Source organism: Saccopteryx leptura, chromosome 1, assembly GCF_036850995.1.
Source record: "Saccopteryx leptura isolate mSacLep1 chromosome 1, mSacLep1_pri_phased_curated, whole genome shotgun sequence".
Lineage (NCBI taxonomy): Eukaryota > Metazoa > Chordata > Mammalia > Chiroptera > Emballonuridae > Saccopteryx > Saccopteryx leptura.
The window spans coordinates 328,465,157-328,490,092 of record NC_089503.1 but is presented as its reverse complement, the minus strand read 5'-3'; the positions used below and the strand labels follow the sequence as shown (position 1 = coordinate 328,490,092).

Here is a 24,936-nt window from a genome sequence, read left to right as displayed (position 1 = left end):
ATGTTGACAAATAGTTTTAAATTCAAGTAAATGTTTCCTAAAAATTCACTAGCTGATGGACTCTTTACTAAATCCTGCCAGGAAGAAGAGTTCATGCATAAAAATAATTGTCTCCTATAACTCAACCTTCTTTCCATTTCTATCGTTTCTAAACTTTAACTTTCCATCAAGCTTGCAGTGCATCTGACATGGAGAAGAAGTGCTCTAGTAAAAAGGATTACATAATTGTCACTCCAAGTATTGCATATATCACCTCCCAACAGCACCCTGCCCCTCAACACACACACAAAAAATCATGCCTTAACATAAATGTTTTAAAGAAAATCTGCAATAACGTTGAACCTTTAGAAATTAAAAAAAAAAAATCAAGGTGGCCTGACCAAGTGGTGGTGCAATGGATAGAGCGTCGGACTGGGATGTGGAAGACCCAGGTTTGAGACTCCAAGGTTGCCAGCTTGAGCGCGGGCTCATCTGGTTTGAGCAAGGCTCACCAGCTAGAGTCCAAGGTTGCTGGCTCGAGCAAGGGGTCACTCAGTCTGCTGTAACCCCTCGGTCAAGGCACATATGAGAAAGCAATCAATGAACAACTAAGATGTCGCAACGAAAAATTGATGTTTCTCATCTCCCTGTTCCTGTCTGTCTGTCCCTATCTGTCCCTCTCTCTGACTCTCCCTGTCTCTGCCACAAAAAAATTAATTAATTAATTTTTAAAATCAAGGTGAAAAATATCTGTAAATACCAAAGAACAGCTTCTCATTATGCATCACAAAATCACAGGGAGAAAAAACTGGGGGTGAGGTAGTGCTCTTTGTTCATAATTGGGTTTCCATTGAGAGTGTCCCATGATGCTGCCATTCAATAAGGTGCCTGCTGCTAGTTCTCTGGTTCTCTGCTCAGAGACCAAAGCATCAATAAAAGTTTTGCAAGTTCACAAAGTGTATGCATCTGACATAAAACTGATAAGTCCAAGGACCCATAAAAAATTCATTCACTGGGCCAATGTCAACTATACACACAATAGTCAGAATTGTAATTCCTGGATTTTCTCTTACACAAAAAAGGGGAAAGAAGAGTACTAAATACTGCTAACAAACATCACTGCTTTGTCCAGTTTTATATTGTATGTTGTGTATGACCACTTCTCATTCAATTTCCTCTAGCAGATATGGCCGATGAGAAAGTGATACCAGAAAGTGCTGTGTACACGTATATGTGTGTACTCAATATATATTCAATAATGGCAAGAATCATTGCACTAGAATGGCCCAAATGTAGAGTCTGCCTAACGGTTAAGGAAACAAATGTGAAGATTCTTCTTATATGTATAACTCTTACGTTGGAATCAAGTAGAATAAGCAGAATTTAACATAATTTCTGTGAGGGACAGTATTTAATAAAATGATCACTCCACGTCTCAAGTTTATATCAGATAAACAGAAAATTCCCATTATACAAGGGCCACAAACTAAATGGATGCTTTATATAATGTGGCTTTTCATGAGTGTTCCCTGCCTATTCACTAAAAAAAATATTATCAGAAGTATCTTTTCCTGGAACTTTATTCCAACCTAGTTTCGAGATATCAGCAAAAACCTTACCAGAATGAGATTCTAGTATGAATGTGAACTTCAGAGATCATTTCTATTCTGGTACCTCCTTATGCAAAATGTGGAAAAATAGTAGTACAAAAATACAGACTTTAGTACTTATAATGCAAAAGAAAAACTATTTCACAAAAAGAACATATAAAATAGTAAAAGCTTAACTTTATGGCATGGATAATTATCATGTGATAAAGAAAATAATTACTGAGACATAATCCAGTAATTAGTCTTATCTTTTAATTTGCATTCATTTTACCACTGTCTCTGAGTTTTAATAGGTAATCCACAGTAACTGAGTACTGAGAGATATAAATACTGAGATTCTCAAATACTTTGTACTTTAACTGTTCCTCACAACCCAGGCTGTACCATATATCATGTAGGGTTAAAGAAAAAAAGTTGAGTATGTTATAACAAAAGAGAAAAACTAAACATTTCTTGAAATGTTTACCTAGATGTAACCATCTGAAGAGAAGCACAGAATTACTCCTTTTCAAAAGTGAACCCACCCAGAACCTTCAGTTTGCCATCGTTAATTTGCTTTTAAGAGTATATATCATGGCAATGAAACACAGGGGTGGTTTTTTTCACTTTCTCTACTACCATTTTAAAGGCAAAGCCCAGAAATCCGAAGAAACAGAAAACTGTGATTAGCAGTGTCTTTCAAGCTGGAAGATGTAACCAGATATAACCAGATAATTAAAAATAAGCTGCCTGTACTTACTTCCTAAAGAACAAAATATAAGCCAAATTCTAAATGAGTGTAAACAAGATGATGTTTAGGGCTTAGGAAGAGAAAGTGCAGATACCAGTCCTATACGGAAATTTCAAATTTATCAGCAGAGGAAAATGATAAATTACAAAAGTAGAGTTAAAAGGGAAATAGAAAAGCAAGCATTTGCCATCACATCTTGACACATTCATGTCTGCTTTTTCTTTACAAAAGTACACACCTTAGAGTGGTTACTTAAGGTAAAGTATGCACATTAACCTAAATAACAGAAGTACCTTATTTTGTACCTCTATAATCTCAGAAACAAAGTAGTCCCTTTAGTTAAATTTAAATAATTTCAGTTGGGATTATGGAATTTTATTTGTCAGAAGACCCCAACAGCAAACAGGAATTTAAGGGCTACATTTGCTATATTAAAGGTAAACAAGAAATAAATTCCTCTATGCCAAAAACAAAAATAATTTCCACCCAAAATTTGTAATCATAAAGTAGCCCTGATATTAAAAACAAAACAAAAAAATAACTTTAAGCACAAATTTGATTTAAAATGTGCACAAGTCAGTAGAGCACCCAAGCTAGCAGCAGAAGCAAAATATTTTCCTTTCGTAAAGAACCTGTCTTCAATCCAATTCTGAAAAGAATTACCATAAAGTTCTGAGGAAAGTGAGCAGTTTATAATTAAAAAAAATCACAAAACCTCTAAATGACTACAGCAAGATGAGTGATTAAGAACAGGGATAAAAAAACAAAAACAAAAAAACACCACCAAAGACTTCAGTTACAGAAGTTAGTAGAAAACAAGCATAAAGGACAAAAATAAGTGGCTGAAACTGTAAACAGGAGACAAGCAGATATGAAAAAGAATCCATGTTCTAGAAATAAATATAACTGTAAGGTGGTCAGCAATGGGGAAAGGTCACATGAGAAACCAGACCCGAAAACTTTGGCTAGAGCCGCCCACACTCATGTGCGCCAAAAGAAACTTCCCAGGAGTCCTTGGGAAAAGAGCGACTGTACGTCAGCCAGTGAGATTTCTCCACGTCATATTAGCTCGACCACCCTAGAGACCCTTTAAATATCCCCCATGTGGGTCACCCTATGCGACTTCCCTGGCCCATGTCCCCCGGACCAGTGAACATTGTCTGGGAAACGCTGTACTCAATAAAGCTTTTATTATTCAACAGTTTGTGGCTACGTCCTTCCTTCTTTCTCAGCGGGGAAAAATACCTTACAATAACTAATATTAAAAACTAAATCAACAAATTAGAGTATCAGACACAGCTGAAGTGAATTAGTAAACTGCAAGTTGGAACATAAGAAATGTTTCCCAAATGCAAGCATGAGAAAATAATGAAAGATAACAGATAAAAGAGATAAGAGACAGAAAGATATATTTATATATAGATGGTCTAACAAGCATGCAATTGGAGTCTCAGAAGGAGATTATAAAATTAATAGAGGAAACATTCAAAAAGATAATAGAACTTTTCAGAATTCCTAAAATATGTTAGTCCTCAAGTATAGCCTATCAGGATTTTATTAAATTTTTATTTTTTAAATTATTTTATTTATTGATTTGAGAAAGGAGAGAGTGAGAGAGAGAAAGATGGTAGGAGCAATTCACAGTAGTTGCTTCTGGCCTGTGCCTAGACTGGGCAAGCCCAGGGCTTCGAACAGGCAACCTCAGCATTCCAGGTCGATGTCCCTCCCACCCACTGTGCCACCACAGGTAAGCAGGATTTTTTTTAAAATTCACATTCTGAAACATCAAATTTAGAATTTAAAAAAGGGAGGAAAAGAGGAAGGAAGAGGAAAAGGGAAAGGATGGGAGGGAAGAGGTAAAGAAAAAGAAATAAAGATTAGGTAAATGATAGAATCTCTAAGGCAGTGGTTCTCAAACTTTTTGAAGTCACAGTGCATTTAAAATCCTGCAAATAATTGTAGGCACACTATATACAAATTTCTAAGAAATATGTTATAATAATTAAGTCAAATATTAAAGAAAAAAATATAAAGTCCAAGTGTGCTTTTATGGTAATTAAACAAAATAAATACAACAAAATTAAATTTATTCTGACATTAAAAAACATTTTTGTTACATTTTTTGAGTTATGCTTTTTAGAATTCGTAAAAAAAGGGGTTAAAAAATTAAAAAACTGACAAAGAAGTTATCTTTTTATATATATAGATACATTCTTAGTAAAATTTAGTAAATTCGGTAGATACCTACACGAATGTGTTAAGATTTTTCATTCTTGTGTTTATGAGAAACATGAGCCTGATGTGTCCTAGCGATTTCTTCAATGTTTGGGCATATATTTGAAAGGCAAACTCTCATTTCCTCATCAATACATTGAAGAATTCCTCTCTTTTTACTCTTAATTGTGTTGAGTGCAGAAAACCCCCACCATACATATCATCTTAACTTTACACCAAACAAAGGATAGAAGAAACTTGCCTCCAGTATTTCCAGGGAACATGGGTGGTAGTGTAAACAATCCAGCACCACAGCTTAACAGCTTTTTGCAACCTCATCAGGCAAGTGAGGTGGGGGGTTGGGCAGACTGTCAGCTTACAGCCAATTCTCCACACCTCTGTCCCCCAAAAATCAAAACTCCAAAAACCCTGTTGGTTTTTTGGTCCCCAACAGGCACGTATTTCTCTAGAATACATAGGGCGCACCTGGAAATCTTCTAGGGCACACCAGTGCGCCCTGGCACACACTTTGAGAACCACTGCTCTAAGGAGAAGGAGATTATCTGAATATCTTTAAATGATCTTAGAAGAAACCAGAAGGAAAAAAACAGATTCTCCCACATAGAAAAAGAAATTAGCTTGACTGCCTCATTTACATTGACAACAATAATGTTCAAAGGACAATAATATTTTTTCATATTCTGACAGAAAATAACTGTCAGAATAGAATTCAATACCCAGGGAATCTCTCTTTCAAGAAAGAAGTAAAATAAAAGGACTGTCACACACACAAACAAAAATCCATCTCTCTCGGGGGCAAAGGAGATGTTGAGGGGAATACGGGGGAGGGGGGTTGCATTCGGGGCAACACCAGAATCTATGTAAACACAATAATTTTTTTAATTTTTCTTTATTTATTTATTTATTTATTTTTAGAGAGGAGAGAGAGAGAGGGGGAGAGAGAGAGAGAAGAGAGACAGGGGGAGGAGCTGGAAGCATCAACTCGCATATGTGCCTTGACCAGGCAAGCCCAGGGTTTCGAACCGGCGACCTCAGCATTTCCAGGTCGACGCTTTATCCACTGAGCCACCACAGGTCAGGCAACACAATAAATTAAAATCAATAAAAAATGGTTAAAAAAATACATCTCTCTCTCTCTCTCTCTCTCTCTCAATAAAGAAAAAAGAATGTTCTTTGGGCAGAAAAAAATGATCCCAGATAGGAGGTCTGATGTACAAAAAGGAATGGTTATAAAAGATACTGACAAATACATGGATAAATATAATAGACACTGTATAACACAATGACAGTAATGTCTGACTTCTTAAGAGAAAAATTGGGCTATAATTACAGTGTTCAGAAGCAATGACACATAAGTTGTTAGTGGATATCATAAGAGTTAAAGTATTCTTAGAAATTCGCATTTTTTAAAAGGAGAATGTATTAGTCTGTCCAGGAAACCCTAACAAAACACCAGACTGGTGGCTGACACAACAGAAATTTATTTTCTCATACTTCTGGAAGCTGGAAGTACAAGATCAAGGTGTTGGCAGGGTTGGTTTCTGGTGAGGCCTCTCTTCTTGGCTTACAGCTGCCTTTTCACTGTGTCCTCACATGGCCTGTCCTCTGTGTATACACAGAGGGTAACAATTTCTCGTGTTTCTTACTCTTCTTTAAGGACACCAGTTTTATTGTATTAGGGCCTCATTCTTATTACTTTATTTAACCTTAATAACCTCCAGCCCATCTCCAAATACAGTTTCATAGGTTATGGTTTCAACATATGGATTTTGGGGTAGACATAAAATGGTTTACAACAGAAAGTGAAGATACTAACTTTAGACTAGAAAAAGATGTGCATGCAGAGTAAAACTGTCCGGATATCTACTAAAATAGACAAAGCTTATAGCCAGTCCCATACCCAAAAATAGAGAGTGTAAAAAAGGGAGAAAAATCCATCTATCCCCCCCAAAAAAAGCAACAAAGGAGAATAGAAAGACACAGGAAGAAAGAAAATATTTAACAGTGTGATAAATCCAAATGTGTCAGTGTTCGTTCTAAATAGTATAATGTGAATCAACTCTGTACTTAAAAGCAAAGATCCAGCTAAATGCTATTTATAAGAGATATCTGAAAACATAAGAAAACAGTAACTTCTTTTTTTATTTATTTACTTTTTATTCACTTTAGAGAGGAGAAAGAGAGAGAGAGAGAGAGAGAGAGAGAGAGAGAGAGAAGGGGGAGAGGAGCAAGAAGTATCAACTCCCATAGTGCCTTGCCCAGGGAAGCCAGGGTTTCGAACCAGTGACCTAGCATTCCAGGTCCCCACAGGTCAGAAACAGGCCCAACTTCAAAGTCAGGGTAGAGAAAGATCAAGCCAATCTTAATATATAGAGAACCCTATCTTACTGTATGATTATCGAAGAAAAAATACATTAAGTCAAACAGCACATGCCAGAACAGAGGTATGTGCCAGCTACTGAGAGAACAGAGAATCTCAGTCCCAGAGAAAGGAGGAAAGGAGACCTTCACAGTACAGAAGACAACGTCTGAAAATAAAGAAATATTTGAGTATGTGAGCATTTTTGAGTATGTGAGCATTTCTCTTTCCTTTTACAGTCAGCACCCTTTTCTAAAAAATGGAAAAGGTACATAAAAATACAAATATGACTTTGCATGCATTAGTGTCATGTTTGTTGGCTAAAGATCATTTTAGTTATAAAAATGAAGGGGAGAATTTCTCTCTACATTTAACCATCAATCCTTCAGTTTACACACATGCCCTTTGCTTAGTTTTGCCCATTTTATATCACTAATTTTGTACTTGGAAGTGATCATGTTTTTCTGGTAGCCAGAATGACGTTTACCTGCTTATCAAAAGGTAATTTCTGGCTCAAATAAAGTTTTGTATTTTTGAAAGAAAGGGAAAAAGATATAGATAAATATACAGATAAATTATAGATATGTAGATAGTAAACACACATGCACACACAGGGCTCAAAGCTAAATCAAGTAAACTTTTTTCTAAATGCTGAGTCCAGGAGTTGGCGGCAAAGGGCAGAAAAGAGAATATTTTTAAATCTGAGGTATGACTATACAGGAAATAATAATTAGTCACTCAACCTTAGAGCAATTACGTACGCATCAGTATCAGTACCTGCAGTAAGGAGACTGTAAGGGAAAAAAGAGAGACTGTGCTCAGGGCACACTACCCACGCTGACCCTGTTTGGGCGGCACTGGCATCTTCCGCTACGTCTCAGCACTGACAGGCAATCCGAGGCCCAGGCAGGACCTCACAGCAAGAGTCTTGGTAAATATTTCGGGTTACTTCATTTGGATGGAGCCCTAGTCAGTCAGGTCTGAGTTCAAATCCTTTCTAGTTTGAATCTTTCATATTACACACCAACCCCAAAACAATCAGAAGGTAATCAAGGAAGATTATGATTAAGTCTACAGAGTTTACATTAAGAATAATGAAATGCCATGAGGTCAATGAAAAACATCAAGGTCTTGTATCCATACTCAAAAATTCTACCTCTAGGGCTTTACTCAAAGGGATAACCATAGATGGACATAAAAACTGAGCTGTAGGCCTGACCTGTGGCAGTGCAGTGGATAAAGCATCAACCTGGAATGCTGATGTCACCAGTTCAAACCCTGTACTTGTCTGGTCAAGGCACATATGGGAGTTGCTGCTTCCTGCTCCTCCTTCCTCTCTCTCTCTCTCTCTCTCCCCTCACTCACTCTCTCTCCTCTCTGAAATGAATAAATTTTAAAAAATTGAAAAATAAAAACTAAGCTGTAAGATACTTACCACTGTATAAGAAAAGAAAAGGAAAGGTAAGACCTGTCTGATATTGTGGAGGCAGATCCCCAGTGATTATGACACATCCACAGAATAAAATACTATTCAATATTCAAAATATGTTACAGAAGATCATTCCATAATATGGATGTGGTTCATCTTCGTATGAAAATTAGAAAAAAATATATAGATATAGTAAATGTCATTTTTAGAAATTAAATAATTAAAGAAAAAGAACGAAGCTGGGGGCATTACAATACCTGACTTCAAATTGTACTACAGAGCCACGTTAATCAAGACAGCATGGTATTGGCAGAAAAATAAATACTCAGACCAATGGAACAGAATAAAAAGCCCAGGAATAAAACCACATATATACGGTCAAATAATTTTTAATAAAGGGGCCAACAACACACAATAAAGAAAAGAAAGCCTCTTCAACAAATGGTGCTGGGAAAACTGGAAAGCCACATGCAAAAGAATGAAACTCAACTACAGTTTGTCCCCTTGTACTAAAATTAATTCAAAATAGATCAAAGACCTAAATATAAGGCCTGAAACAATAAATTACATAGAAGAAAACATAGGTACTAAACTCATGGACCTCAGTTATAAAGAGCACTTTATGAATTTGACTCCAAAGGCAAGGGAAGTGAAGGCAAAGATAAATGAATGGGACCACATCAGACTAAGATAAGAAGCTTTTGCACAGCAAGAGAAACTGACAACAAACAAACAGACAGCCAACTAAATGGGAGATGATATTTTCAAACAACAGCTCAGATAAGGGCCTAATATCCAAAATATACAAAGAACTCATAAAATTCAAGAACAAACAAATAAATAATCCAATAAAAAAATGGGAAGAGGACATGAACAGACACTTCTCCCAGGAAGAAATACAAATGGCCAACAGATATATGAAAAGATGCTCATCTTCATTAGCTATTAGAGAAATGCAAATGAAAACTACAATGAGATTCCACCTCACCCCTGTTAGATTAGCTGTTATTAACAAGACAGGTAATAGCAAATGTTGGAGAGGCTGTAGAGAAAAAGGAACCCTCATACACTGTTGGAGGGAATGTAAAGTAGTACAACCATTATGGAAGAAAGTATGGTGGTTCCTCAAAAAATTAAAAATAGAACTACCTTATGACCCAGCAATCCCTCTACTGGGTATATACCCCAAAAAATCAGAAACACTGGTACGTAAAAACACATGCAGCCCCATGTTCATTGCAGCATTGTTCCCAGTGGCCAAGACATGGAAACAACCAAAAAGCCCTTCAATAGCTGACTGGATAAAGAAGATGTGGTACATATATACTATGGAATACTACTCAGCCATAAGAAATGATGACATCGGGGCCCTGGCCGGTTGGCTCAGTGGTAGAGTGTAGGCCTGGAGTGCGGGAGTCCCGGGTTCGATCCCTGGCCAGGGCACACAGGAGAAGCACCCTCTGCTTCTCCACCCCTCCCCCTCTCTCTTCCCCTCCCACAGCCAAGGCTCCATTGGAGCAAAGATGGCCCAGGCTCTGGGGATGGCTCTGTGGCCTCTGCCTCAGGCGCTAGAATGGCTCTGGTTGCAACAGAGCAATGCCCCAGATGGGCAGAGCATCGCCCCCTGGTGGGCATGCCGGGTGGATCCCGTTCGGGTGCATGCGGGAGTCTGTCTGACTGCCTCCCCGTTTCCAGCTTCAGAAAAATAAAAAAAAAAAAAGAAAAAGAAATAATGATATCGGATCATTTACAACATGGATGGACCTTGATAACATTATCCTGAGTGAAATAAGTAAATCAGAAAAAACTAAGAACTGTATGATTCCATACATAAATGGGACATAAAAATGAGACTCAAGAGACATGGACAAGAGTGTGGTGGTTATGGGGGGGGGGAATAAGAGAGAGGAGGAGAGGGGAGGGGCACAAAGAAAACCAGATAGGAGGTAATGAAAGACAATTTGATTTTGGGTGATGGGTATGCAACATAATCAAATGTCAAAATAACCTGGAGATGTTTTCTCTGAACATATGTACCCTGATTTATCAATGTCAACCCATTAAAATTAATAATAAAAAAATTAAAATATTATACATAGTATTTCTTTATATGTATATAAAAACATACACCAGGTCTGACCTGTGGTGGCGCAGTGGATAAAGCGTCGACCTGGAAATGCTGAGGTCGCCGGTTCGAAACCCTGGGCTTGCCTGGTCAAGGCACATATGGGAGTTGATGCTTCCTGCTCCTCCCCCCTTCTCTCTCTCTGTCTCTCTCTCCTCTCCCTCTCTCTCTCCTTTCTAAAAAAATGAATAAAAATAAATAAATAAATAAAATAAAAACAAAAAAAAAAAATTTTAAAAAAACCAAACACACCATACACCAAAATGTTAGCAATAGTTATCTCTGGGCATAATTCTCCTTTTCTTCCTTTTTTTATTATTGTTTTTTCTTGTTTTGTTTTGTTTTTTGCTTGTCTGAATTTGCCAAACTTTCTACAATGAACGTGTGTTACTTTCATAATAAGAAAAATATCTACTATAGCAGAAGAATAAAAATTTGAAGCCTTACAAAAGCAACTATACATGAAATATGAAAACAAAAATGAGAATTCTTAAACATCATTTATTATACCTTTAAGTAGGAGCAAATATACCCAAAACCTATCATGGAAAACGAGGGAAACAAATTCAAAATTCATAATATATATCTTAAAGAACTCAGTAATTCAAAAGAAAGAAAAATGTTGTATGATGAAAAAGGTGGGCATGAGCTGAAAGAATAAAAGAGCAGCCTCTGCTGCTGTGGATGGTGCGAAACCTGAGAGGGCACCGCGGACTGGGCACGGTTAACCAAAGCAGAGCAGGAAAGCAGCCGGCCTCACACACGACCCGGAGGAAATGGAAAAAATAATCTAAAATGGTAAAGAGAATAAATTTTATTAGAAGGAATCTTATTACGCAAACATTTTCCATTCTGGAAGGAGTGGATGCCAAGTCTGGAATAGCCCCTTTCCACATCAACTCCCTTTGAATCTCGCTCCTCCCAGGACTAACTTGATCAGACACCCTCAGCCATTGACAGGGTAGGCAAAAGTAGGTTTATAGTGGTTTGTATGGGGAAATAATGCAATAATTAATAAATAATAATAGAAGAATAAACTTTCGCATACTCACAACTATAAACCTACTTGTGCCCTCCCTGTACTGTACTAGCGCCTGCCATGGATGTTTGCTGATTCCTACACAACTTCCAGCTGAAACCCTTATCCTGATCCAAACTTCTAGCATCTTTAAATGCTTGCATATATTCTTTCTCTAAAATTACCCATACATTTATTTTTGTTTAAAAAATAAATGGGAAGAGGAGACAGCACCTCCCTCTGGAAGATAACAGCTAAAATAAAGAATCATGTCCTTTTTGTACCACCCTCTCCAAGCCAGATTCTTAGAAGTTTTCACATAAAAAAAATATATATGCCTAGCCTGACCAGGTGGTTGGTTGCACAGTGGATAGAGAGCGTCAAACTGGGAAGCCGAGGACCCAGATTCAAAACCCGAGGTCACCGGCTTCAGCACAGGCTCATCTGGCTCGAGCGAGGGTCACTGGCTTGAGCATGGGATCATAGACAAGACCCCATGGTCGCTGGCTTGAGCCCAAAGGTCACAAGGTCTCTGGCTTAAGGGATCACTTGCTCTGCTGAAGCCCCCGGGTCAAGGCACATATGAGCAAGCAATCAATGAACAACTAAGAAGACAAAGGAGCCACAATGAAAAATCGATGCTTCTCATCTCTCTCCCTTCCTGTCTGTCTGTCCCTATCTGTCCTCTCTGTTTCTTTCTCTGTCAAAAAAAAAAAAATAGTGATATAGATTTAGCTAAGCCAACTGAGAGATAATAAACTAAGAAGCTTTGGCCAAAACCCTCAAAAGGTATATAAAGCTTACAATTATAATGACACACAATGGTTTCAACTGAAAATTATCTTAGAATTGATGAACACACATGCCAAGTGATTGGATTAACATGTAGGCCAGGTGATAGGTCCACTACCTGGCTGGAGAAGGTTTTAATCTAAATTAGGCCTTGGAGAATATAATTTCTTTAGCATTATCACTCGAGGAAATACTGAAAATAAGTGTTATTATTCATTTCAATAGGTAATCACTATATTATCCTCCTATCTGTAAACATAATGTACATACACTCTTGCCCAAGACCTGAAAACTATGATAAAATCCAATCTTCCAACTTGCCACTACATTTTTAATGAACATGAATGAACTTTCCAGTATATTAAGCTAGAGTTTCAAGCTTGAGTTTTCTCAGTCTCCTTTCATACAGACAGAAATGGAAACAAATTACTTTTACCAATCCTGTCCATATTTACTGGCACAGAAACGAAAAGGCATTTTATCCTATGTGTCAAACTAAAGACTAAAACAGCTTGCTGTCTGTCAGCTTCAGAAACCATTTTTTACACGCATGGCACACTGCCTCAAGCCAACTAAACACTAAACCATGTTGGGCTGCCCACACTGCAAATTATTTGGAATGTTCTCCATATTCTGTGGTTGCAAAGTACCTATTTTGTGGATTACCCAGTTCAAATTTGGCCACATCTGACTGTAAACTGAACATTCCCAGGAAACTTGGAACTATAACTGATCAAGATCCTACCAATTTTGAAAGTCTGTGACCTCAGGCTCACAATCAAACATTTGTTGGGAGCCCAAGGGAAGCAACATCAACTCTGGGAAACATGACACTGTCTGTTTCAAGTAAACAACTAAGAAATCATTCTGAATATATACATGTCATAGCTTAAAAAAATACTACATACAGTAAGTAAAGGGCATTTGGAGGAAATATAAACAAAATTCTGGTAAGTATCTAGCAAATTAAAGCAAAAAGCAATCTAAAATAATTATTTCATTTCCTTTTTAATTTCCATACACATGCAGCTTCAGCTGTAGAATGTAGTAAGAAATATCTCAAAGCTTTGCTTATAGTGATGGGAGCACTGCGTTACAGATATCATTTTCTTCCTCATCCATTGAGCAGTTTATTATAGAAATTGTACACATATGATAGGATTATGCAATTAATGTTTCTTATTAGATTTAAACCTCTTTCAAGGACAGAGTGAACAGATCTGATATTGAACATCTTATATGCCCAGTCTTTAACAGAGTGCCTGGTACACAATAAGTACTCAAAAAATGTGCTAGCTATCTACTGCTACATAGTAAACGTCTCCTAACTTAGTGGAATACAACAACAGTTATTATTATTACCTCATAATTCTGAGGGTTGAATAGATTCACTAGATGGTTCTTGCTCAGTAAAATGTGGCTTCGTCATCTTGCATGCTTCCTCATTCAGATGTCTGGCAGTTGATGCCGGCTGTCAGTCGAGATCCCAGTAGGAATACCTACAGGTGTCCTCTCCATGTGGGCTGGCTTTCCCCACAGCACGGAGACTGGGTATCAATAGCTAAATCTCAGAAGAGAGGGTTCAGGAAAAGCTATTTCTTCTTCTCTACACTTACCACATAAATTACAAAGCATCTCTTCTACTACATTCTATTTTTTAGAAGTAAATCACTAAGTTCACCCCTAGAAAAAAAGGAAGTTAGTCCTCACCTCCCGATGGGACAGTAGCAAAGAAATTGTGGACACTTAGAATTACCACAATAAATATTTGAGATAAGAATTCTGTTATTCCTCCATCACCTTCAACCATCCTTTCTTATTTGTTCATTTTTGGGGGAGAAAATACTACTGGACTATTGTTTCTTTTTTTCCTTTTTTAAAATTTATTTATTCTCTCACTGCTCTATTACTTACAAACATGCATAATTCCCTCACAACTTCATATTACGATCTAATGCCCTTCAGGCAAAACCTCCTCTCTTGACCCAGTATTTCCATGTAACATTAAATTTCTCCTTCTATGCTCATGCAAACTTCTTAAAATTTTAATATACAGTAGGTATTATTTTTCCAAGCATTAATGAACACCTCTTGCAAATCAAATACTTAGGACATCATTTCACAAATGGAATCAAAATTTTCCCGAGGTTTGCCTTCCCATGGCTTTGAGATCTGCTCTCTAAGTTCACACCAATTGGAAATACCCTGAAGATCATTTTTGAAGTGTTAAAAGAAGAAAGAAACTACACTGACAAGCTAAATTTCACCTAAGGATTCCTCTACTGAAGGTTAAGAAATACTTGATTCAATCATACAATGATGGAGCAATTCAGTCCATTTCAAAAAATATGTGATTAGGATCACTGGCAACTGGTTACCTCGTCACATTTTGTTCAAGAATAAGAATATATTAGAAAATATAGTATTTTTTAACTTAACTGATAATGATGAAAATGCTGAAGCGATGACAAGTTCTAACAGTAACTACTTTTAGCTTCTGATCTTTTAGACCTGCTGTTTTCAGTGAATGTGTATTATCAAGTCCTTGAAGAGTTTTTCCTGTTATATGTATTATTATTATATTGTTGTATATGTTATATATAATATATAATTATGCATTACATATAATAAAATGATATGTATTATTTCCCTGTTATATATACAGGTATGGATATATATAGATATAGGTATGGATATATATAGATATAATAGGTATGGATTTTATTATATATATTGATATAACAACATTTAGTTTCAAAAATAATCATTCCCAAAGTAATCATTTCAAATCAAACAAACCATATAAGAAATATCAAGGCCTTGCTGGCTAGCTCAGTGGTAGAGTGTTGGCCTGGCATGTAGAAGCCCCGGGTTCGATTCCTGACCAGGGCACATAGGAGAAGTGCCCATCTGCTTCTCCACCCTTTCCCCTCTATTTTCTCTTTATCTCTTTCTTCCCCTCCCACAGCCAAGGCTCCACTGGAGCAAAGTTGGCTCCAGGTGCTGAGGATGGCTTCATGGCCTCTTCTTCAGGCATTAGAATAGCTACAGTTGCAATGGAGCAAGGGCAAAGATGGGTAGAGCATCGCCCCCTGGTGGGCATGCCAGGTGGATCCCGGTCGGGCACATGCAGGAATCTGTATCTCTGCCTCCCTGCTTCTCACTTCAGAAAAATTAAAAAAAAATTATATATATCTCAAGGTGCACATACTAATCAATACAATTCTAGGAAATAAGTCACATCTACCTTAGAAACCCAAATTCTTACTGAATACAGTACTTATTTGCCTGGAGTCCAGCAAACAAGGTAAAATGGTAACTGCAGTTAGGGTTTTAAATATGTGACTTTTTCTAAGCAAATTTTTTCCAAAAATGTTTGGTTTGCTGCAGGTCTGCAGAAAATGCTTGACGCTGTGAGTTCTTTATTTATAAAGTTTCAGTTCTGTTGTATTTGACAGGAGAGTGACAAAACTGTGATCAGAGATGAAAGTCTATATCCCAAATAAAATGCTATCATATTAGTAGTTATTCTGGAATAATTTTCTTTCACAACTACCCCACTGCAAACAAGATGTTACCTACATTCCCCACCTATTTTGGTAGTATATTTTTTACACACAAAATCATATGCAAAGCATATACTTTATTAAATACTTCATGATACTCTTCTTTTAAAAAGCTCCCATATTCTATTTTCATTTTTCAAAATAATCTGCATAATGTAATCAATTACGTCACTAAAACCTGGGCTATATCACACTTCACAAAATATAGGGACTTTTCATCAGCACCTTTGATTTGTAAGTGACATCAGACATACACAATATAAGAGGACAAGACAGAAACAAGAATAGACAGTTGTGGTAGACAGCTAGGAGTGTGAGAAAATGGATTTCTGTCACCCACAGAACACATTCAAAAAAGAAAACTTACCATTTGCATAATAAATGTACTTATATATTAGGTTTCCTCAAATAATTACACGTACTACATAGCTCTTTCGAGGGTAAAACGGTCAGAATCAATGTCAGATTATGCAAGAAACATCAGATTTTAATTGATTCTTAGAAATAGTTACCCCTAAAATTAGTTGGAGGCCTTTAAGACAATGAAAATCAACAAATAAAGAGAAGAATCCTATTTTAAAAGATATAGTGAAAAAACTCATCTTACTTCACTGGAATAAAACTGCATACCTTCTAGAAGGATACCTTTATTTCCTAAGTGTTGAGACCAAGTCTAAATATTCAATCAAGGACTAAACGATCACTGAAAATTTTGGTCAGCCCTGAGACAAAATTTCATAAAGATATCTTGTCGGGTGTGGTGGTGCTTTTTTTTTTGGGGGGGGGGGGGGGACGTTTTATTTCTTTTATTTATTTTTAAGCACGCTGAGCCTCCAGGATATTTTTTCTTTAAAAAAAAAAAAAAGAAATTCCAAAAGCAAAAGGGGCGGAGGAAGGAGGACAAAAATCAGGCAGACGATGAAAACCGACCAAGGCAGAAAAGCCACCCAGCGCCGCAAGCTTACCCACATGCAAAAGGCCACCTCTCGGAACTGCCGGAGCCCGCACGGCGCTTCCCGCTCGGGCTGCCGAGGTGGATTCCGCCTCCCAGAGTGATGAGACCACAGTGTAAAAGTTCAGGGGCATTCCATCCCTCCCTTCACTCCCCGACCGGGGCCGGGGCCGCGAGCCCCCGGTGAGAAACCCGCACCAGGAGCCAACCTGCAGCCGACCGCTTTCCTAGAAGGCCCAACTGCTCCGCGCGCAGGGCACGGGCGCACCGGGCGTCGGAGGCCAGGCGCGCGGCCCGGGGGAAACCGAGTCCCCGCCGGCCCCGCCGTGCGGCGTGGCCGCTCCAATCGCTCAAGCCCAGCCCCCCAAACCGGAGCTTCCCCTGCATAACTTCGGTGCAGCCAGCGTCTCTCTCCGCCACACACTCCGCCCGGCCGCACCCGGCCCCGGCGCGGGGGACCCGAGGGCTCCCGCCCGCCGCTACCTGTCCGGCTGCCCGAGGACCCCACGGCTCACCTTATACAAAGGGCTGCGCGCGGGCGCCCGCAGCGCCCAGGGAGCATGGCCCCATCCAGAGCCTCCCGGAACTTTCCTGACATAGCACTTCTCTCCTCCGCCGCAGAAAACAACGGTCGGAGGCAGCAGGAGGAGGGAGAGGAGGAGGTAGTGGCTCTAGGCGGCGGCGGCGGCGGCGGCGGCGGGAGCTGGAGCAGAAAGTGAGGAGCAGCGCTGCCGGGAGCCACCGCCTCCCGATCTGCCGGGGGTTCCCGCCCCAGGGTAACCAAAGCTCCCTCTTAAAGGCGCCCGCCGCGTTTTGGAGCGGGAGGTGAGGAGTGGAGGGGGTGGGGAGGAAGCAATTTAAGAGCGTGGGGAGCCGAGACCGAGATTCCGGAGGCCACCGTCTGGGCTGCCCCTCGGCTGCTGCGCTCGCCCTTTCCCGGCTGCTGACCAAGCTCCCCGCCAGGTCTGGTGGCCCCTCCGCCTGGGCAAAGGTAGGGTACGTGCTCGGACCCAGCACGGGGCCACCCTCGTCCAAGGCTTGCGCCCCCGAACGATGGTCCTTGAAACCTCTCCGCTTCTCCTAGCCGCCCTCTTCTCTTTGGTTTTTTTCTTCTTACCGCCCCTTCACATACACACACACACACGCGCACACACACACACACACACACACACACACACACTCCCTTACCCCGCGACGCTGCCCTGTCCCGCGCCCCCAAAGCCAGTAGAATTGCGTTTCCTTTCTTGATTCCTGCTTATTCCTTTTTCTCCAAGTGATGAGTGTTTCCTCCAGGAGCGCAGGAGACTGAATGACTAAAGACCCGCGGGGCCCCTAGATGGGCCCCTAAAGGTGGCACTAGTGTGTGGCATGGCAGCCTTGCCAAATGCCCCGCTTTACCCCGTGCCCTGTTCTCTACCAATGGCCAATCGCCAGGTAGTCGCCAACTGGATTTCTTGAACCAGTGACGCTCATCAACAAAAACTGGATGTAAAGATCTCCAAACTGAACTCATGAAAGCCCTCCAGAAACAATACCGCCTTGAGATGTAAATGCTACTGGGAAATGCTGCTTTCTGGGCGACAAGTGATATAGTTTGTCCAGCTATCATCAACATTTGTGAGGACTGCTGAGACAACAGTGGGGTGTGTCCAGAGTGGGGATGCTGGGCAGACACACAGCACCAGCCCTCACCACCCCAGGAACAGACCACAGTAACAGTGGGTGTGAGCAGTAAAGGGTTTGTGTTTCTACTCTTGCTTCCTAGTACTGTACGGCCTCAGCGTAGTCTTGTGTCATTTGTACCCTGTACAGTGTCCTCTGACAGAAGTGGAGGAAGGCAGGGAAGTGAAGATCCAGCCTGGGCTCCAAAGGGGTGGGGGTGAGGCTCAGAGGGAGGGTTATTTTCTAATTTGCACAAGGACACTTGCGTCAGTAGTTTGAGACTGGACCTCAGATCTTCCCCTCCTGCCACCTGCAGCTGTAAAATAAGCACCTGTGGAGGAAGATGACAGGGGACAATATGCAAAGGGTGGTGCAACTTCTGTTTAAGATGAGGACGAAATAAGCCTTGGGCTCTAAACAGAGGTGGATTAAGGCCGGTTGAGGCCCCGGGCGCAGAAGAAAATATTGGGCCCCTTAAAAAAAGAGAGGGAGGCCCTGGCTGGTTGGCTCAGTGGTAGAGCGTTGGCCTGGCGTGCAGGAGTCCCAGGTTCAATTCCCGGCCAGGGCACACCATCTGCTTCTCCACTCCTCCCCCTCTCCTTCCTCTCTGTCTCTCTCTTCCCCTCCTGCAGCCGAGGCTCCATTGGAGCAAAGTTGGCCCAGGCGCTGAGGATGGCTTTATGGCCTCTGCCTCAGGCGCTAGAGTGGCCCTGGTTGCAACAGAGCAACGCCCCAGATGGGCAGAGCATCGCCCCCTGGTGGGCATGCCAGGTGGATCCCGGCCGGGCGCATGCGGGAGTCTGACTGCCTCCCCGTTTCCAACTTCAGAAAAAGAAAAAGAAAAAGAAAAAGAAAGAAAGGGACTGGCAAAATAAAAATACATGTTAACCATATTTTTAAATAAAGAATATTATACTATTAATGTTAAAATTTCACATATGAAACCAAACTTGGTTTCATTAGAAAAAAGAGTAAAGTTGGGGTTTTGCAGGGTCCTTCCTTTCAGAAGTCGGGATCCAGGGCGTGTGCCCGGTGTGCTCTCTGTGAAATCTGTCTCTGGCTGTAGAAGACAAGACATGGGTTCCTATCTGGACCAAGTGTTAAGATGAGGAAGGAGGCGAGCCATGAGCAAGAGTGAAGATTTCCTGGTTTTATGATCATCTTCTGTATAGTCAGGATAGTTGGATGTAACAGGCACCCACCTCAAACTGACAAGAAAACCTACAGTGGAGGAGATTGGAATGTATTGGCTCATTAGCTTATATATCCCAAAAATAGAGCTGGAAAAAGAATAGTTTTTTAAATCATTTTATTTCCCTCCAGACTCAAGGCATCTCAGGATTCAGTTTCTCTCCATATCAAGATTTTCATTGCACTGATTTTATTTTCTCTAATTGGGGCCTAGACCTACAAGCCCGGGCTTACTTCCTCCTCCAACATCCTTAGCAATTGATCCTCTTAGCAAGAGAGCAGGCCAAGGATCTAGGTTCATTGGCTGACTTGGATTCTGTGCTTATCTATCACCACGTTATGGCCATTATAACCATGGATTGGAATACACACAACCAGGTTGGGGTCATTTAGCTATGGTCGAGGCAGACATCTTTAGTGCCCCCCCCCCCCAGTACATACCTAAACCACATGGACTGAGTGGGAGAGAGGAGATTCCCTGAAGAAAAATGCAGGTTGACTAGGTAAAGCCCATAGATGACTCAGGCTCCTCAGCTTCTCATTCCTCACACACGTATATACACAGCAGCAAAGGGACTGATGACCTCTCTGGCTCCTCTGCCAGTAACCTCGGAATAAGAAGAATGCTGATGTCATGGGATCCAGCCAGCACATCCTTTGCCTTCCAAAGCCACTAGGAAGGTCCTCAGTGATGTTTAACAAACCACTTGTAAACAAACAATATCTAAAGCATAACTGTATTCAATATTTTTTTTCTAAATCATTATACATCTGCCTGCACATGGCCCAACCCCATATTCATTGTTAAGCCTTGTCCTGACCTGTGGTGGCACAGTGGATAAAGCGTCGACCTGGAAATGCTGAGGTTGCCGGTTCGAAACCCTGGGCTTGCCTGGTCAAGGCACATATGGGAGTTGATGCTTCCTGCTCCTCCCCCCCTTCTCTCTCCCCCTCTCTCCTTTCTAAAAAATGAATAAATTAAAAAAAAATTTGTGGAAGCCTTGTGTAATTATGTAATCAATTCAACTTAATAAGAGTCCATGGTAATTTCTAGTTGCACATAGATTCATTCAACTTGAGAAAGAAATGTGGCCTGTGAATGATCACATTTTAGTATCCAAGTGACACAGGGCCCTGCTTCTTTTTCAAACTCCAATACTTGTTCTTAATCCTTTCAGAGATAGCACAGAGTTTATATTTGTGCACTAAAAACTCCAAACCATTTCAGCCTTTTTTTTCCCACACAAGAACTTTTATTAGAGTTACAAATAAAAACCTTCCATATATTCTGTTTTTATTCTATATTTTATGGAATAATTTCTTAGATATCATAGAAAAATAGACTTTAAAACCTGAAAGAGATTTTTAGAATTTACCTAAAACAGCCCCTTTCAGTTCAGGGAGGGGGATGAAGTATGTGGTGGTGGAAACTAGACTTTAACCGGTTAGCAAACAATGGAGTGTTAAGATGTTGTATTACAAAGTTGTACCTCTAAGACGTATATAATCTTATTAACCAATGTTACTCCCAATAAATTTAATTTTAAAAATAAATAAAATCTCAAAGATTGACTTGTCTAGAGTCACCCAATTGTTTTTAGCATCTGTTTTATGCTAGACATCTTGAAAAGTACAGAAGCAAAATTATACAGCGTGGTCACTATTCTCAGAGTTTAGTCAAGGAGACATAGCTATGTAAGATACAATACAATCACAGAGCATCGCAATATATTATATGATGTAAGATTTTTAAAAGTGTGATGAGTTCTTTGTGTTAACTATAAGCATTGAAATAAGAGACACTCTGAACTGTAGTAGTCTGGGAAATGCTTTTTAGACAGGAACCAACATGATGGCCTTTAAAAAACTGACCGAAAACGGGGGCTTTCCAGATGAGAAAACAAACAAAATGAGAAGGCACTGATGGGGAAAAGACTGTGCCCTGCGTTTGGAACATAAGTGAGTTCTATACTGTCATCGTTTAGAAGACTTTCAAACTGCAAGTCATGAAAGCATTTTAGTAGGTTTTGATCAGTGTGTTCTAAATGAAATAAAACAAAATATCAGAGTCCATTATATTTAATAAGTTTAAGTATTATTTGTTAAGCTTGTGTTTCATTATGTGTTCTATGTTATGAGGTAAGTTTCATGTTGCACTTCAGGTCATTTTCTTCTTTGTTAAGTACTTATTTAATTCTTTTATTTTTAAAGTATTTATGTTTCTTTTTTTACTTAGTGATTACATTTAATGAGGTGACATTGATTAATAAAAATATGTAGGTTTCAGGTGAACATCTCTATAGCATTTGAAATGTTTACTGCCTTATGTGCCCATCACTCAATCAAATCATTTTTTGTCACCATATATTTTGTCCCTCTTTACTCCTCTCCCCCTGGTAACCATTTCACTTTTATCTATGTCCATGAATTCCCATGTTTGTATCCCACCTATTTATGAAATCATGTAGTTCTTAGTTTTTTCTGATTTACTTATTTCATTTAGTGTAATGTTCTCAAGGTCCATCCATGTCATAAATGGCAATATATTATTATTTCTTATAACTGAGTAGTAATTCATTGTATATATGTGCCAGTCCTTTCTGTCCAATCATCTGTCAAGGGACACTTGGTTGTTTCCATGCCTTGGTCACCGTGAATAATGCTGCAATGAATATGAGGGTGCATGTGTCTTTGAATACCAATGTTTTTGAGTTTTGGGGTAGATAGCCAATAAAGGGTTTGCTGGGTCATATGATAATTCCATTCTTAATCTTTGGATCATTTTTTTAAAAAACTTCCAAGCCCCCAGTTCTAAAGCCAAATGTTTGGTGTGAAATTCTGTTTTGCAGCAAGACATTGAGCAAAACCATCTCTCAAGTATCAATTTCCTTATATCCAAGAGGTTTTCTTCACAATCCTTTGCACACAGTAAGACCAATAAATGGTACCTCTTATTTGCTGGCTAGATTAAAGATTTTTAGCCCTGATTACATAGGACAATCAGCTGAGGAGATTTTTCAAAATACCAATGTCTGTGTCCCATCTTCAGAAGCCCAGACTCAGTTCTGGGGTGGAGTCAGGGCATCGCTGATTTTAAAAGCTCCCCAAGTGCAGTAATGGCAGCAGACACCTGGGCTAGACCCATAGAACACATCGAGCACCTAAGAAGCATGGTGTGACGCACTGTCTCTTTCTTCAGTGGGCCCACTGACCTTCATGATTTATGTTTCTATTTCTTTACCAAGCAATATTTCAACTACTTTCTGCTCTGAAATCTTCAACTGTGTTGCAAACTGCTCATGGTTAATCTCAGTCAGTAACACAGCATGAGTCCTCAGTCATAATCTCATATGTGTCTCTTCACCTGTACACGGTATGGTCACTTATAAGCATACAGTAGCTTCTGGAGGTGTTAGAAAGCAGTAAAATATCACCTAAGATTCCCTAAGGAATAGGAAAAGGGCTAGAAGCAAATGTCATTGGAAATCCATAAGTTAATTAGCAAAAGACTTTCATTTCAGCTGTTTTCGTCCTGATTTTGAATAATGTAGCTTATAAATATAGCTAGTGATGTGCTTTTTGTAACTTTATATTCAGTAATCTCAAGTGTAATATCTTACACGTTTTTCCCCTATGCTGTCCTTTCCTTTGTCTGAAGCAGGAGAAGCTTCTTCAAATACAAACTGTGTAAGAGACAAAGAATCACTGCTATTCTGCCTAGTCATTTTGTCTGTGTAAATTATAACTTTTGTTTTTAATTTGATGGGGCAAAGACAATAAATGTAACATAATTCTGAATTCACCAAAAAGACATAACAACTAACATAAGAAAGAAAAAGAAGAAAAGTCAAACTGAACATACAACAAACGTATATATAATATATGAATCATGATACAACAAAATCAGAAGTACCCAGAACCAATATGAGGTCTTCTCGCCTAAGAAACTGAATCTTAATCTAATCAAGCCTCTAGACTAATAGGCAATATAGAGACAGAAGATCAAATTTTAAAAACCATCACTAAGAAACAATCAGTCAAATCCAGAATGTCGAAAATTCAGTAAGAAAAATGGCCTGGTTTCTCTACCAAATCAATGGCATGGAATAAACAGGAGTTCGATTGTAAAAAGAGATTTAAAATCGTAATCACGAAATGCATTGTGTGAACTCTGTCCTGTGTAGAACAAAGCACCTGGGAAAAGAACCCTTGAGATAATCAGGAATATCAGATACATACTATAAATGAATTACTGTTAATTTTATTAGATGTGATAATGGCATGACAGTTATATATGAACCCATAATGTCTGCAGGGGTACATTCTGAAGAATTTATAGTCCTACAAAAAAAATGGAAGTATATTTTTAAAAATTGATGTTTAAAGCTGGTGAACAGATACAGAGGTTTATTATCCCATCTTTCTTAGTCTTGTGTGTTTAAAGTTCCATAATAAAGTTGAAAAAAAAGAAAGAAAGCTTTCAGTTTGAGGGTGGTCATGGATTTCACTTTAACGGGCTTGTTTTTCTGCAGTTTCTCCTCTGTGGTTAAATCTAGTACCATTGCGCTTCGTGTGAAGCAAAGCCTGAGAATGGGAAGCAGAGACGCAGGACTAACGTCGAAGTGAATCCAGGGGAGTGGTGACGGGTCTCCGCTGAGAGTCCTGGGAGGGAGTGGAGAATATGATGGGAAGAACGCAAAGAGAGATAAATGCGTGTGCCCTCGATATATTGAAGATAAGTTGGGCCAAAAATAAAATTATTTACTGAAAGACATTTTATATATATATATATATATATATATATATATATATATATATATATATATATATATATATATATATATATATATTTCATTTATTTGGTACTTAGTTCCCCGATGCGGAGATAATGTAGTTGTTGGTATGGTTGGGCTTACACATGTGACCCCAGAAGAGCTTGAACAAGTTTACTAAGAATATGTCAACTGTTAATTCACGAACATATTTTTGCAGGGCCTTTTGAAACAATGTGGGAACTAAGAAGGAAATGAGCTTGCAAGAATGATTACATTTCCAAGCAAGATTGCTTATTTTCCCCTTTTTTGTTTACTTTGTCCAGATTACAGCCAAAAAGACTCAGCTCAAGAAATTTACATTCTTGGAGATGTCGGAAAACGATTCCTGGGTCTTGGAAGATGACTGGAAAAATGCAGGGGAGGAATAAAATTGAAGGGTGTTTTTCTTAGAAAACATTTGATTTATCTAATCAAAAATTCAAAGATTTATATAAGTGATAAACCTATGTGACA

General features: G+C 39.3%; 1 protein-coding gene across 1 annotated transcript in view; it reads right to left on the bottom strand.

Moving 5' to 3' along the window:
- The window catches only part of GPR63 (G protein-coupled receptor 63), a 57,034-nt gene extending 39,578 nt beyond the window's left edge, over window positions 1-17,456 (bottom strand). Inside the window, exon 1 of the mRNA XM_066358851.1 lies at window positions 17,311-17,456. The gene's annotated coding sequence lies outside the window, so the exon portion shown is untranslated. The remainder of the gene's footprint in view (window positions 1-17,310) is intronic.
- Window positions 17,457-24,936: the final 7,480 nt, after the last annotated feature.